The sequence below is a fragment of the Neoarius graeffei genome, chromosome 4 (genome assembly GCF_027579695.1).
Source record: "Neoarius graeffei isolate fNeoGra1 chromosome 4, fNeoGra1.pri, whole genome shotgun sequence".
NCBI lineage: Eukaryota > Metazoa > Chordata > Actinopteri > Siluriformes > Ariidae > Neoarius > Neoarius graeffei.
The window spans coordinates 97,600,375-97,615,697 of record NC_083572.1 but is presented as its reverse complement, the minus strand read 5'-3'; positions in this window follow the sequence as shown (position 1 = coordinate 97,615,697).

Below are 15,323 nucleotides of genomic sequence, written 5' to 3'. Positions count from 1 at the left end.
AGCGAGGAGCAAGCTTGCGGTTCTCCACCCGCAGTGGAAGGTCCTTAGTGTAGGTGGTAGGCTGAAGCTCAAAGGTGAGTTGACACTGGGTAAGGAACTCTCGGCACTCACTGTGCTTGCCGTCATACCTCTGTGGTGCAGGAAGGCTGGGTTCGCGAGGTGAAGAAGGCAGCATTGCAGGAGGCACTGGAGCAGGAGTGGGAGCTGGATCAGGAGCAGGAACTGGATCAGGAGCAGGAGATGCAGGCAGAGATGTCAGCTGTGCCAGGGTTTTCCCAATTTGCTGAAGCAGTTCCTCGTGGCGAGCGAGGGCCTCACGTTGGCTGGTGAGCGTACGTCCATGAGCGTCCATGGTCGCTCCGAAGCGTGTCAAAGCTGCCATAATTCCCTGAAGGTTGGCCGGGTAGACAGTTGAAGCAGCCTCTGCTGAGTCGGTCATGACGGAGTCTTTCTGTTAGGGTTTTGCTGGGATTCGAACCTGGTTCGTTGGTGTGATAATCCAGCAAACCCCCACTAGGCCACCAGGGGGATGACTCAAATGCAGAGGCGTGAGGCGGAAGTAGAAAAAGAATCAAAAGGTTTATTTAAACTATATACACTATATACAGGGCAAAACAAAAGACAAAAAAAAAAACCAAAGAGTATAATCCAAAAGAAAAGCAAAGTGCAAAAATTCAAAAGCTAAGAAGATCAAAAAACACAGTACAAAGGAAACTGGAGATAAACATAACAGCACAAAGACTCCGTGACAAGAGGACTGAACTCAGGGGTATAAATAGACAAACTAATTAAGGACACAGGTGAAGATAATTAGGCAATTAACACAAACACAAGACACAGGAACAGTGGCGGCCTCTAGAGGCCAAAATAAACACGACATGAAAAGGAAATAACAGCGGCCTCTAGAGGCCAAAACAGTCCTAGTCCTAACAACATACTCCAGACATCCTAAATATACGAGATACATCCCAGATATAAACGCTTTGTCCGTTTTGAATACTTTATATACGAGATGCATACGCTTACATCCTTTCTATTTCCGTGCTACTAATGATGAATAGACGTTTCATGTACCTTATCTTTCCTCCCTCTTTCCGTTTTCAGCTGCAGTGGATGTGAGTTGCGAGGATGCCCAGACGATGCAGAGAGGATACAGCAGACGTTTAACGGATGATAACGGACATAGAACGTTTGTTGCTCATATATGTCGTGGATTTACATCGTACACGGCGGAAAGTTCATCCATTCTAAAAGTTTTGTGCAGCTCAAAACTTTTTGCGCGGATGAAATCACAGTGGACGGATGCTCGATGGATAGAGCGTATGAAGCACGTATGCAATGAGTACACAACGGATGCATAGCGTTTTCCAACGGATGGCAAAAATTTTTTACGTTTTACATCCTCTTTGCATCCGTAAGTGCAGTGGGACCGGGCCTTTATCCCATCTGTGAAACATGGTGGTGGTGGTGGTAGTATCATGGTTTGGTCCTGTTTTGCTGCCTCTGGGCCAGGACAGCTTGCCATCATTGATGGAACAATGAATTCTGAATTACACCAGCAAATTCTAAAGGAAAATGGCAGGACATCTGTCCATGAACTGAATCTCAAGAGAAGGTGGATCATGCAGCAAGACAATGACCCTAAGCACACAAGTCGTTCTACCAAAGAATGGTTAAAGGAGAATAAAGTTAATGTTTTGGAATGGCCAAATCAAAGTCCTGACCTTAATCCAATCAAAATGTTGTGGAAGGACCTGAAGCGAGCAGTTAATGTGAGGAAACCCACCAACATCCCAGAGTTGAAGCTGTTCTGTACAGAGGAATGGGCTGAAATTCCACCAAGCCGGTGTGCAGGACTGATCAACAGTTACTGGAAACATTTAGTTGCAGATATTGCTACACAAGGGGGTCACACCAGATACTGAAAGCAAAGGTTCACATGCTTTTGCCACTCACAGATATGTAATATTGGATCATTTTCCTCAATAAATAAATGACCAAGTATAATATTTTTGTCTCATTTGTTTAACTGGGTTCTCTTTATCTTCTTTTAGGACTTGTGTGAAAATCTGATGATGTTTTAGGTCATATTTATGCAGAAATATAGAAAATTCTAAAGGGTTCAGAAATGTTCAAGCACTGCTGTATGTGTCACATATGCAGGAATGGACACAAGTGTGGGTATACAGAGCTTTATTAAACTAACAAGAAAAAGACATCAAATATCAAGGTCAAGGTGCAGGCAAAATTTAGGCAATCAGCAAACAATATGAACTAGCTTAGGCAAGAGTAAGATGAGAAAACCAAAAACAGGATCAAAATCAGAAGTACAAAGAACAAAGGCTTGCTGTAGACTGTTATCATAACTTCACCACCCTTTGCACATCAACACTCACATTGGTATTCTCCACTGCAGAGTATGCTGCTCTGGTCTAGGCACATAGTTACCAGACCTCAGCCATGATGCCATGATAAATGACTCCTTGAGACTTATCTCTGGATGCATGGCTCCCACTCCCTCTGCTATGCTGCCTGTTGTTGCAGGCATTCCGCCTGCCAGCATCCAAAGGAACCACCTGGTTCTCCAACTCATGGAGAAATCTTGTATCCCAGTCAGTCTGGTGCCAAACATCACTGAAGTTAATACTCAACTGTGCCTTAACTGCAAGCACTTTGCTGTATGTGCTGCAGAGCTTGAGAACAGCATCCCCTTCACCCCCAATTAAGTCATGGATCAGTGGTGCAAGGAATGGGAGGGTGATAATTCCATCTTGCACAATTACACCCCTGAGCCCTGACCCTGCTGGGCACTCCCTCCCATACCCCACTAGGGTCAGGCTGAACCATCTTCACATTGGCTGGGTGAAAACTCAGGCCTTCCTCCACACCATTGGCATGGCAGCTTCTGAGAACTGCTCCTGTGGCACCCCCCCCAAACTGTAAGCCACCTACTTGAACCCTTTCCTGTCTTCAGCACCCCCAATGGAATCCTGGGGCTAATAACTCTTGATGGCCCCACTGTCAACTGGCTCTCTTGCCCTGACCTCCCTCTGTGACTCCTGGTCAGTTCATATGAACAACGGCGACGTAACACAGAGCCTATATTTTGCAATGTCTGCATGTTTGGAGTGTGCTTACATATGCGATCAGTGTATGATCAGCATTTGGGTGAATGTGAACATGAGACTGTCTGCAATGCCTGTGAATTGTAGTCATTGACCTGCATGTTTTGTGGACTGTGGTGTACTCTGTGAATTGAAGCTTAATGCCAATTTCAGTATTGATGTGATAAACTTGGCTGATTCAGGTGGAGAGCATGGAATACTCAGCAAGTACCTTGTGGGTTGGGACCCAGCATCTCTCCTTGGGTCTGTAGCCTTCCCAGTCTATGAGGTACTGTCATTTACCTTCTCTGCATTGTGAGTCTAGTATCTTAGCAGATTCTTCTTTGATGTCCAAATGTGTCGGGGTAGAAGGGGTAACGTTCTCTGTGAGGAGACCTGGCTTGACTGGTTTACAGCATGAATGTGAAATGATAACAATATTCGGCTATGGTGTGGCAGTTCAAGTTTATATGTGACATTGCTGCTTCTTTGTAGAATTATGAAGGGGCCAATATAGCGATGTGCCAGCTTTATGCAGCCCTCACTGATGCTCAGGTTTTTGGTAGACAGTCACACCCAGTCACCTGGTTTATAGATAGATGTATCTCCATGATGTCTGTCTGAAAAATCTTTGGTACATTGGACAGTTTGTTGCAGGTGCTGGTGAGCCTATTCCCACACTTTTTTTTTCTTTTTTTGCTCCTCTTGAACCAGCTGTCCACTGCTGAAGGTGAATCTCTAGGTGTTTCTCTAACAACCAAAGTCCAGCTCCTGGCCTTCTTGCAGCAGAAACATTTATACTAACAGGAGAAGGGGCAAAGGCTGGTTACTGGTGCCTCAAAACCAGTTGCTTTCTTCAACACTCACTCACTGGTATACAACATCTTTAATCTGCCAGCTTTACATGCTGTTCCAGGCAGTAAGCACTCCTTTAGAACTCTGGTCCTCCAGGTTGGGGGTTTTGCGTGGGGTAGCTTCCCTACTGTATAAAACCATCATGAGCTACAGCAACTCAGTGTGAGCAGGCAGACCGGTCACAAGATGGATGAAGACCTGACCAAGAAACAAGGTAGGTAGGAAGATGAATCTGTGGGACTAGCATTCCATGGAAACAGGAGAAGCTGGTATACTAGGATACACTGGAATGGCATGAGCTTCTCTGATGAGTATCTAGGGAATTATGCAAATATTCTGCCCCTGGAAATAATTGAGCCCAGTTCTCTTAGGTATTGGTGTTGAATGTGTGCAGGAAGCATCCAATCTCCTGATGAGTCCTCTCCACTTGGCCATTGGCTTGGCGATAACAACCCAATGTCATGCTCATTGAGACACCCAAGCTTCTCCATGAAACCCTACCAGGATCCAGATGTAAATTGGGCCCCTGGGCCACTCATAATATCCTCCAGGATGCCAAAGTACCTGAAGACATGGGTGATTATAAGATTGGGTGTTTCAAAAACTGATAATAGGACAAGAAGAGGTATTAAATACAAGGACTTGTAGCATCAGGCATTAATCACCATGATAACTATGTTGTGCTGAGATGGGAAAAATCAGTGACCAGTTGTGATCAGTGTCTTTGTGGCACTGGTAAGGGTAGTAGCTTGTCCACTGGCAAGGTGCATAGTACTTTGGCCTGAGCACAAACTAGACAGGAAGAGATGAACTCATGAATGTTTTGCAACATCCTCAGCTACCAGTATTTTCCTTGTAGTAGCTGTTGGTCTTGTGAGTGTCAGAATGTCTCATAGCAGGAGAGGTGTGGGCCTACATGATTAACTTGTGTTGAAGAGCAGAGGGTATGAACATTTTTTTCTCCCCCACTGGACACTCTTTGGGAATTCTCCCCTCTGGGGCATTTTCAAATTCCTTGAGTTCCCAGGTCAGGACTCCTACAAAGTGGAACTTGGGTAGGATACAATCCTCTGAGACTTTGCAATGGGGAGCTGGGTGGAGGTGGGATAGGTAATCTGCCTTGACATTTTGGACCCAGGATGATATGAGTGGGTAATGTTAAAACACAAAAAGAATAGGGCCCAGCAGGCTTGAAGGAATTTTAGTCTCTTGGCTGATTTGATGCACTCAAGGTTCTCTCTGTAAATGGTAAACAGGTAACGGCCTACACCAACCAATGTTGCTATTCCTCCAAGGTTAGTTTAACAGCAAGGAGCTCTCTGTTGCTGATGTCATAGTTTCATTCAGTGGGGGTCAGCTTCATACAGAAGAAGGCCACTGGATGGAGCTTGGGATGGAGTCAGGGGGATATATTAGGGTGTCATCAATATACACAGTGATGAATTTGCCCAGCATGTCTCACAAGATATCATTAATGAAGCATTGAAATACTGTTGACTCTGAAGGCCATATGGCATTATGCAGTATTCAAAGTAGTCAGAGGTGGTGCCGAAGGCCATTCTCCCCTTGTCCTTCACATGGATGCAAACCAGGTTGTAAGAGCTGCGTAGGTCTACAACCCCAAATCAGGAATAATAATAATAATAATAATTTAAATAAATAAATAAATAAATAAATAAATAAAAAAGTTGGGATAGTAATATTAATACAAATAAAAAAGAAGGCAGTGATTTCGAAATTTACTTTGAGTTGTATTTCATTGCAGACAGTATGAACTCAATATAATTAATGTTTGGTCTCATCAACTTCATTTAATTTGATAATATGCAACACATAAAAAAAAAAAAGTCGGGATGAGGAAAATTTAGGGCTATTAATGAGGTTAAAAAAATAAATAAATAAATAAATAAATAATGATGTGATTTGAAACAGGTGATGTCAACAGGTGATTGTAATCATGATTTGGTACAAAATCTGTATCCAGGAAAAGCCTCATCTTTGAGAAGCAAAGATGGGCTGAGGATCTCCAGTTTGTCAACAAATGCATGAGAAACTTATTGAAAAAGGTTAAAAACAATGTTCCTCAAAGAAAGATAAAAATGGGTTTGGATATTTCAGCATCTGTGGTGCATAATATCATTAAAAGATTCAATGAATATAAAGGAATTTCAGTGCATAAAGGGCAAGGGTGCAAGCCTAAGCTGAACACCCGTGATCTCTGATCCCTCAGACAGCACTGCTGCAAGAACCGTCATCCATGTATATCTGAAATAACCACATGGGCTCAAGATTACTTTGGCAAACCTTTGTCAAGCTCTACAATACAGAGTTACTGTACATCCATAAATGGCAGTTAAATCTTTACTGTGCAAAAAGGAAGCCTTGATGCAACCAATTGGCATCAGAAGTCCCATAATCAGTTGAATGAAGTTGTCCTGTGTACAATTAAATTGTCATATGACCTCAGTATAAATGCACCTGTCCCTGAAAGACCCCAGAGTTTGTTCAAGAATATACCAAAACAAACAGCAACATGATGACAAAGGAACTATCAAAACAAGTCTGGAACAAAGTTCTGGAAAAGTATCAGTCAAAGTTTGGTTATGAAGAAAAATATCTACTGTATAAATGTGCTGAGGAGAGGCAATTATTTAAGAATGACATTAGTCAGAGAAGCAACCAAGAGAACAAACGTAACTCAGAAGGAGGTGGAGAAATCCACAAATGGATGAGGTTCTTCACAAGATATATATAAAACTGGGTTTTATGGAATAATGGTATGAAAACAGACAAACAACCAAACAGATGACTTTTCCCAAAGACATGTCAGAGACTCAGCAAACATGTGGAAAATGTTCTGTGGTCTGAGCAGACTAAAACTGAACTTTTTCCTCCATAGCACAAAGTTTTACATTCGGCATAAGTCCAGTGTTCCTCAGAAAACTCTTCTCACAGAGAAGCATGGTGGTTGTAGAATCATGTTGTTGAAATACTTTTATTATTATTATTATTATTATTATTATTTAGTAGTAGTAGTAGTAGTAGTAGTAGTAGTGGTGGTAGTGATGGTGTAGTCTAAACATGTTTCTTCTGATTTTGAGTGATATATTTTTGCTCTCTTTTATGTATGCTCTCATATATATATATATATATATATATATATATATATATATATATATATATTTTTTTTTTTTTTCCCCCACTGTCTACCAGGAGGAAAAAAAAAAAGTGTGTATATGAACGTCCTTTAGCCCTGATGTCTAGTAATGACTGGCTAGCCACATAGTTCACCAGTCATCCTATTATGTTTCTTACACTCCTTTCCCCTCTCTCTCTCTCTCTCTCTCTCTCTCTGTCTGTCTGTCTGTCTGTCTGGCTGGCTGGCTTTTGTCTCTGACTACTCTGTTCTTTTCTTATTTTTTTCCCTCCAATATTTACTGTGTGTGTGTGTGTGTGTGTGTGTGTGTACATCCATGTATATTTGCTCACATTTGCACTATTGATGCAGGTCTGAAGGGCTCCTGAAATGCTTCAAAGCTAATTGGTGCTCCCTTTGAAGTGCAAAAGGAGGCAAATTAGTGTCACAGCACAGTGACGAGAAGAAACAAATGTCTTTCCAATTCCTTTTTTTTTTAAGTGCACCAACCGTTATATGAATTGATGCACAAAACAATAATAAGAAGAAAACAGCCATTTTAAGGCATGCATGACTTGTACTTAAGTTGAAAGTATATTAATTTTGGTATTCAAAGTGAAGTCTAACATTTAGACCAGACTGTGTGTATTGACTAAATACTGTAAGTAAATAGCTCATGCAACACATTCAGTTTCCTTATGCTCCGATTTCTCCAGCTCGTTGTATTCATAGTCTATTCTAGTTTGACTTGGCTTTATCTTTGCTATTCCTGTGAGAATCTAGTGGTTGTCTTCTGTGCCGATGTCACAGGCAGACACTGTTATTGCTAGCACAGTTACAATGATGTTTACTAATAATTTCTGTTATCTGAAGGTAATTAGCTGATAGTTGGATAGTTGTAGAACTCATTTGTGACAAGAGAGAAACACATTTAAATATACTATGTTCAGTCATAATAATAATAATAATAATAATAATAATAATAATAATAATAATGTCTGTAGAAGGTCAACCTCTCCTCCATGTGGAGTGGACTGGGCAATGCAATCATAACAAACCAGTTATGAGGGCAGCTAAAGAGGCTCTGACAACCCACTTCTAAAATGGCAGAAAAAAAAAATCAGATTACCATATCGCATCGGTTGTCGCACAGGTCAACAAGGACTGTGTCTCTCAGTAGGGAACCAGGCTGAGGTCAAAAAGTCTACGACTGGAACAAACTCTACCCAACATGCAAATAAGGATCACCATGCTGAGGATATCCCTCACAGAGGACCTCAAGTTGCACCAACTGAAAACGGCCAAAAGCCAACCAGAACTAAATGTTCCAGGGAAGAGTACAAAGATGTGATGGAAGCATGTGGTAAAACAGGCCAAATCACCAGGTCCAGGTCCGCAAAAAAACCCCCAAAAAACTGGCTCTGCCACAAATAGCACTTTAGTGCAAGGTGTTTTATTTACAGTGCACCCAACATACAGGCAAACATGCAAAAGTTGCCAAGAGTGGTGAAAAGGTATATTGTAGGTTATATAATACAAAAAAAATTATAAATTACAAATAATAATAATAATAATAATAATAATAATAATAATAATAATTAAAGACGTAGGAGAAATAGCACTTCCATAAAATATGGAACTTTTACAGCCACAGTCTACATTACCCTTGCTGTCCCCTCTCACTCTCCCATACACTGAATGAGGATCCCCTTTTAGGCCGTAAGCCCCTCCCCTGGGTCATACCAGCCCTGCACATTAATCAATCATCTTCACAAAAGGCATAATGGATTACATGTACAGCAATAATCACACATTCATATAAACACTGCACATTACCATAAAAACAATTGCACTTTTGCCCATCTAGCATGTATAAATAACACATTCACTGAAACCCCCTTTTTCTTGTAGTATAGTCCAATCCCACGATGCATTGCACAGGCCAGACGCTACTGAAGTAGCCCCAAGTTTGAACCGCTCGGTTTGGCTCTCATTTCCCTGCATTGGAATTACGCAGACCATTCAAACAAACCACCAAACACAGAAACGCCGCCAACAGACATGCCCAACACAAAATACAAGAAGACAAAGAGTGCTCAAAGATAAGTACAAACACAACATTCAACAATGACCATTTTATCGTGTGTGGCATAGCAAATTATTTAAGAGTACGAGCCACTAAAGATGGAGGCAATATGTGTGTGTGTGCATGCGTGTGTGCGTGTATATGACTCTCTGCTACTAACTTTAGGTGTGCACCCCCGCTGTCGTAGCCGTAATATTATTGTTTAATGAAAGTAGCATGTAAATGGGAAAAACGACAAGCGTGTGTTACGTGCTTAATGAGACAATAGGCAGCGCTACAGGTGCCGCTCGTGGACGGAGACAGAGACCTCCGTCACATTACCTTCCCCCTCTCCTAGATTGCTGAGTGTTGGCAATCTGGATAGATAGTCAGCCAACAGATTGTGTTTACCTAATTTATGGTGCATGGTAAACCTAAGCCTGGAACATCTGAATGTGGAGCAAAGGACTCAGCTCCTAGAGACCTTTGGCAACTTCCCATCCTTGTTTCAGCCCAGGCCTGGCCATACAGGGGTATTGGAACACCACATTCATCTCAAGGATGACACCCCAATTCGGCAGCGCCCATATTGGGTGCCTGAGTGTCTGGTGTGAGGATTGAAGGCCGAGATCCAAACCATGAGTGAACTGGGGGTCATCGAACCCTCCACCAGTGAGTGGAGGAGCCCGATTGTGGTGGTCCTGAGAAAAAAAATGGCTCCCTCAGAGTATGCATGGACTTTCTGAAGCTGAATGCAGTGTCCAGGTTTGACGCCTATCCTATGCCCCGCATCGATGATCTGCTGGAGAGAATAGGTCAGGCATGTTACATCACAATCCTGGACCTATGTAAAGGTTACTGGCAAGTGCCACTGGAAAAGCAGTCCAGAGAGTACACAGCCTTCCGGATGCCAGCCGGACTCTTCCAGTTCACCGTTATGCCGTTTGGGCTCCATGGGGCCCCTGCAATGTTCCAGCGGCTGATGGACCACATCCTGCAAGGCTGTGATGACTGCTGTGCAGCATACCTGGACGTTGTGGTCATTTACAGCCGGACCTGGTTTGAACATCTTCAGCATCTCCAGAGGGTACTGCACCAAATCCAAGAGGCAGGGCTGACGTTAAATGTCCAGAAATGTGAGTGGGCCAAGAAGGAAGTAAAGTACCTTGGATATCTGGTTGGCAACGGGGAGGTCCGGCTACAGGTGGATAAGGTGGAGGCTATATCCAGCAGCACTCGTCCATGCACAAGGAAACAAGTCCATTCATTCCTGGGCCTTATTGGGTGGTATCGATGGTTTATTCCCAACTTTTCCACCATTGCAGCCCCTCTGACTGACCTCACCAGTAAAGCAGCCAGAAACCCAGTTGTGTGGACAGAGGAATGTGAGTATGCATTTACCACTCTTAAGAAATGCCTGTGTTCATCCTCAGTTCTCCAAAGCCCAGACTTCACACAATGGTTCCTAGTGCAGGTGGATGCTTCCTCTGTAGGCATTGGAGCCATGCTGTCCCAAGGGAAACAGGGAGAACAACCAGTCCTGTATCTGAGTCAGAAACTGTTGCCCAGAGAGCAAAGGTACTCCACTATAGAAAAGGAGTGCCTAGCAATCAAATGGGCTCTGGACAGCTTACGGTACTACCTGCTTGGGAGGGAATTTGATCTTGATACAGACCATCGTGCCCTGACATGGATCCAGACCATGAAGGACCATAATGCCTGGGTGACGAGATGGTACCTTGCATTACAGCCTTACAGGTTTACCATTCACCGTAAATTAGGTAAACACAATCTGTTGGCTGACTATCTATCCAGATTGCCGACACTCAGCAATCTAGGAGAGGGGGAAGGTAATGTGATGGAGGCCTCTGTCTCCGTCCACGAGCAGCATCTGTAGCGCTGCCTATTGTCTCATTAAGCACGTAACACGCGCTTGTCGTTTTTCCCGTTTACATGCTACTTTCATTAAACAATAATATTACGGCTACGACAGTGGGGGTGCACACCTAAAGTTAGTAGCAGAGAGTCATATACACGCACACACGCATGCACGCACACACACCTATTGCCTTCATCTTTAGTGGTTCATACTCTTAAACAATTTGCTATGCCACACACGATAAAATGGTCACTGTTGAATGTTGTGTTTGCACTTATCTTTGAGTGCTCTTTGTCTTCTTGTATTTTGTGTTGGGCGTGTCTGTTGGTGGCGTTTCTGTGTTTGGTGGTTTGTTTGAATGGTCCGCGTAATTCCAATGCAGGGAAATGAGAGCCAAACCGAGCGGTTCAAACTTGGAGCTACTTCAGTAGCGTCTGGCCTGCGCAATGCATTGTGGGATTGGCCAGCCACAATGGACAGTGCACACAGGAGAGAAAGACGCCCAGGGGGGAAGTTGGGCCAGATGGAGTCTGAGGAGGACTACGTCGAGGAGGAAGGAGAGGAAGAACAGCCGGTGGTACGCCGAAAGATCACTGCCAGCACAAATCATACTTCAAAGCTTTGATAAATCCAACAACATTGGTCACCGTAGGCACATACAACATCTGACATGAAAAAAACCAACAACATTAAGACCGAATATGACTGCAAACAACTTCACAAATACCAAACGGGATATCATAAAAAAACAAGAGACTAATAGAAATCAATGCTCAGTCTGATCAAGAAAGGGATTGAAAAATACATCAATAAAATCCCTGGTAACATCAAGATACAAGAAACCCAGATGATTGTCCTCCTAGGAACTGTTCATATATTAAGGAGTACTTTATCCATCAAGTAGATCCATCACACCCTTATGGTAGCCCAAAGTCCAAGGGATGGACTTGGCTCTGTGAGTGAACAGAACAGGACAATATATATATATATATATATATATATATATATATATATATATATATATATATATTGCATCCTAAATTGGATCTCAAATATTGATGTTGAAATTTGAATTGAGTTGCTGCACTCTTGGGAACAGCCAGAATTTTGATAAGAGTACTAGAAATGTAGTAAGGAGGGTGAACTGCAGGACCTTGGGTCATTTGTTATGACCCACTCTTGTATGTTAATTCTGACAACAAAAGATCAGTCTGAGTTTGAAGTAACAATATGCATCAATATATGGAGTGTCATCAAAAAGAACAAATCTGAAAAAAGAGAAAATTTTTTCAGTGATCTCAAACATACCATAATTGATCAAGTTTTGCTGTTAGCTCCTTAAAACAAAAGAGCAAATGGTTCTCTTCTAACTCCCCATTTTCCATTGACTTTCAGTATAACATGGACATGAAATCTCATGAATAAATAGTGATGGCAAACTTTGGATTCAAAGTTCTGGAATGCAATGCAGCTCTTCAGCGCAAAGACTCGCCTCAGCTATGCAGCAATCTATGAGATGATGAGTGCAATAGGGTTGAGAGCTTTGGATAATCTCAGAGACTAAAAAGTCACTGCATTGCTTGTGGGTAGTGTAGGAAACCTTTAGTCAAAGTGAAAACAGACCAACTATAAAAGAAAGTCGTTTAAACTACAAATGTCACTTCAAAGAACATTTAGTGCTGTGTGATGGATGATAGTTCATAGCAAATTTAAATATACATTTTTATAACGGATACCACTGTACGTTGTGATGTCTTTTTAAAAATATTTATTTATTTATTTATTTTTTTTTTTTTTTTTGCACAATCGCATACTTTATACACTGCTAAGGCCTAATCTCATTTTTACCCCTTTACTTCTTCTCCCTTAATATGAAGTCAGGTTCAATTTGTGTGTCATGGCTTCAATTTCCTGTTTGCTTCCAGTCTTTTTTTTTCCCTCAACTCCTCCATCCCCATTTTGCCTCCCTCATGCTGGAAGGCTGCTATGTCAATTCAGTATTGGAGAGTGAGTGATTGTGTGTGTGTGTGTGTGTGTGTGTGACCTGCAAGAGAATTCATACCCACTATGTCTCTCATTTCTCCCACCATTTCCTTTTCTTCATGATTCTTTGGCAGTTTTGTGGGTTTCCGGGTCCTCCATTAGCACCTGTCATCCCTTAGGCATGTTTCCTGCTTTCCAGGGAGGATAATAACTGACCTGTTTTCATTCCCATGAATGTACTGCTTATCCATTGCGGGTCACGGGTGAGCTAGAACCAATCCCAGCTGTCATTGGGCAAGAGGAGGGATACACCCTGGACAGGTCTCCAATCTATTGCACTATAGCAGGGCTAACTCACAGAGACAGACAACCATTCACACTCATATTCACACCTATGGGAAATTTAAAGTAGCCAGTTGATCTTATCCGCGTGTCTTTGGACTGTGGAAGGAAATTGGAGCACCTGGAGGAAACTCAACACAGGCATGGGGAGAACATGCAAACTCCACACAGAAAAGCCTCCATCGGCCACCAGGTTTGAACCCAGAACCTGCTTGCTGTCAGCAACAGCGTTAACAACCAGAATGAGATATGATTTGATAATGGTTGCATCAAAAAGAAAAGAAATGCTAATAATTTGTCTGTTATCTGAAGGTAATTAGTTGAAAGTTGGATAGCTGTAGAACTCATTTGTGACAAGAGAAAAACACACATAAAATTAACTATGTTCAATAATAATAATAATAATAATAATAATAATAATAAATGCCACCAACAAAGTCAAAGCCACCAACACTTATGCTGTGCCAGTCCTTTCATATTCTTTTTGTAATTGTTGACTGGACCCAGGAAGAAATTCATGGCTTTGACATCCTCACCAGTTGAATCATGTCAGATAATAGGGCTCACCACCCATGTCCATCCCTAAATTGTTTGCCCATGCCAATCAATTCGGGAGGACATGATTTGATTAACGTGGAAGCCCTTCACAATCAATCATTAATATGTATATTTGTGCATATTTATTTGTCTGATGGTCCTCTGGTGACGCATGTCAAAACAACAAAGTCAAATCTGCCCAGAGTCAACATTTTAAGGAGGTGTTTTCCTGGAAACCACTGCATCATATTTATGTGCAGTGTGTTGAACGGAACAGTAATACTTCTGACTCCTTTGCTTGGATGAAGTCGGCTGGCCTGAAAAGTGAAACTGAAGGCTTTCTTTTTGCTTCTCAGGACCAGTCACTTCCTGCCCAAAATTGTCAAACTGTGATTTTAAAGGAAATTGTAAATAGTAAATGTAGATTGTGCAATGAATTTTAGTGAGCCTGTCCAACATCTTGCCAGTGAATGTCCTACTTTGGCTCAAACTTCCTACCTCAAGAGGCACAATGGCATGGCCCATGTTTTCTACTACTGTCTTTGGCATGCCTATGGCTTTGACTCTGAGGTCCATCCATGGTATGACCCGCAACATGTACAGGGTGTCATGGAAAATGACTATACTGGAATAGGCCCATATACAGCCTACAACATTTACAAGCCAACAAACCTGATCTTGTTTTATTTGACAAAACCAATGAAATTATGAAAGGGCGGCATGGTGGTGTAGTGGTTAGCACTGTCGCCTCACAGCAAGAAGGTCTGGGTTCGAGCCCCATGGCCAGCGAGGGCCTTTCTGTGCAGAGTTTGCATGTTCTCTCCGTGTCCGTGTGGGTTTGCTCCAGTTTCCCCCACAGTCCAAAGACATGCAGGTTAGGTTAACTGGTGACTCTAAATTGACCGTAGGTGTGAATGTGAGTGTGAATGGTTGTCTGTGACTATGTGTCAGCCCTGTGATGACCTGGTGACTTGTCCAGGGTGTACCCTGCCTTTCACCCGTAGTCAGCTGGGATAGGCTCCAGCTTGCCTGTGACCCTGTAGGACAGGATAAAGCGGCTAGAGATAAAGAGATGAGATAGAATTCTCTGTCCCTTTTGACACCAATGTGGTTGACAAGATTCAGGAGAAGCACTCAAAGTATGTGGACCTTGCATATGCAATGTCTCACTTGTATCCCAGGTACAAAGTTGTCAGACTCCCCATTATTCTTGGTGCTCTAGGTTTGGTAACTCCTGATCTCTTGACGCAGATTAGGAGTGTGCCTGGGTTTCCACCGGGAGCACAGCTCTTCTCACTCTGTGGACAATGCAGAAGGCTGCCATGTTGGGGAGTCTCCATATCCTTAGGAAAGTTCTTGGTGGGTTTGACTAGGCAGTGCTTCCTGGGAGCTAGTCCCATTCACTTTCTGGGCTGCATGTAG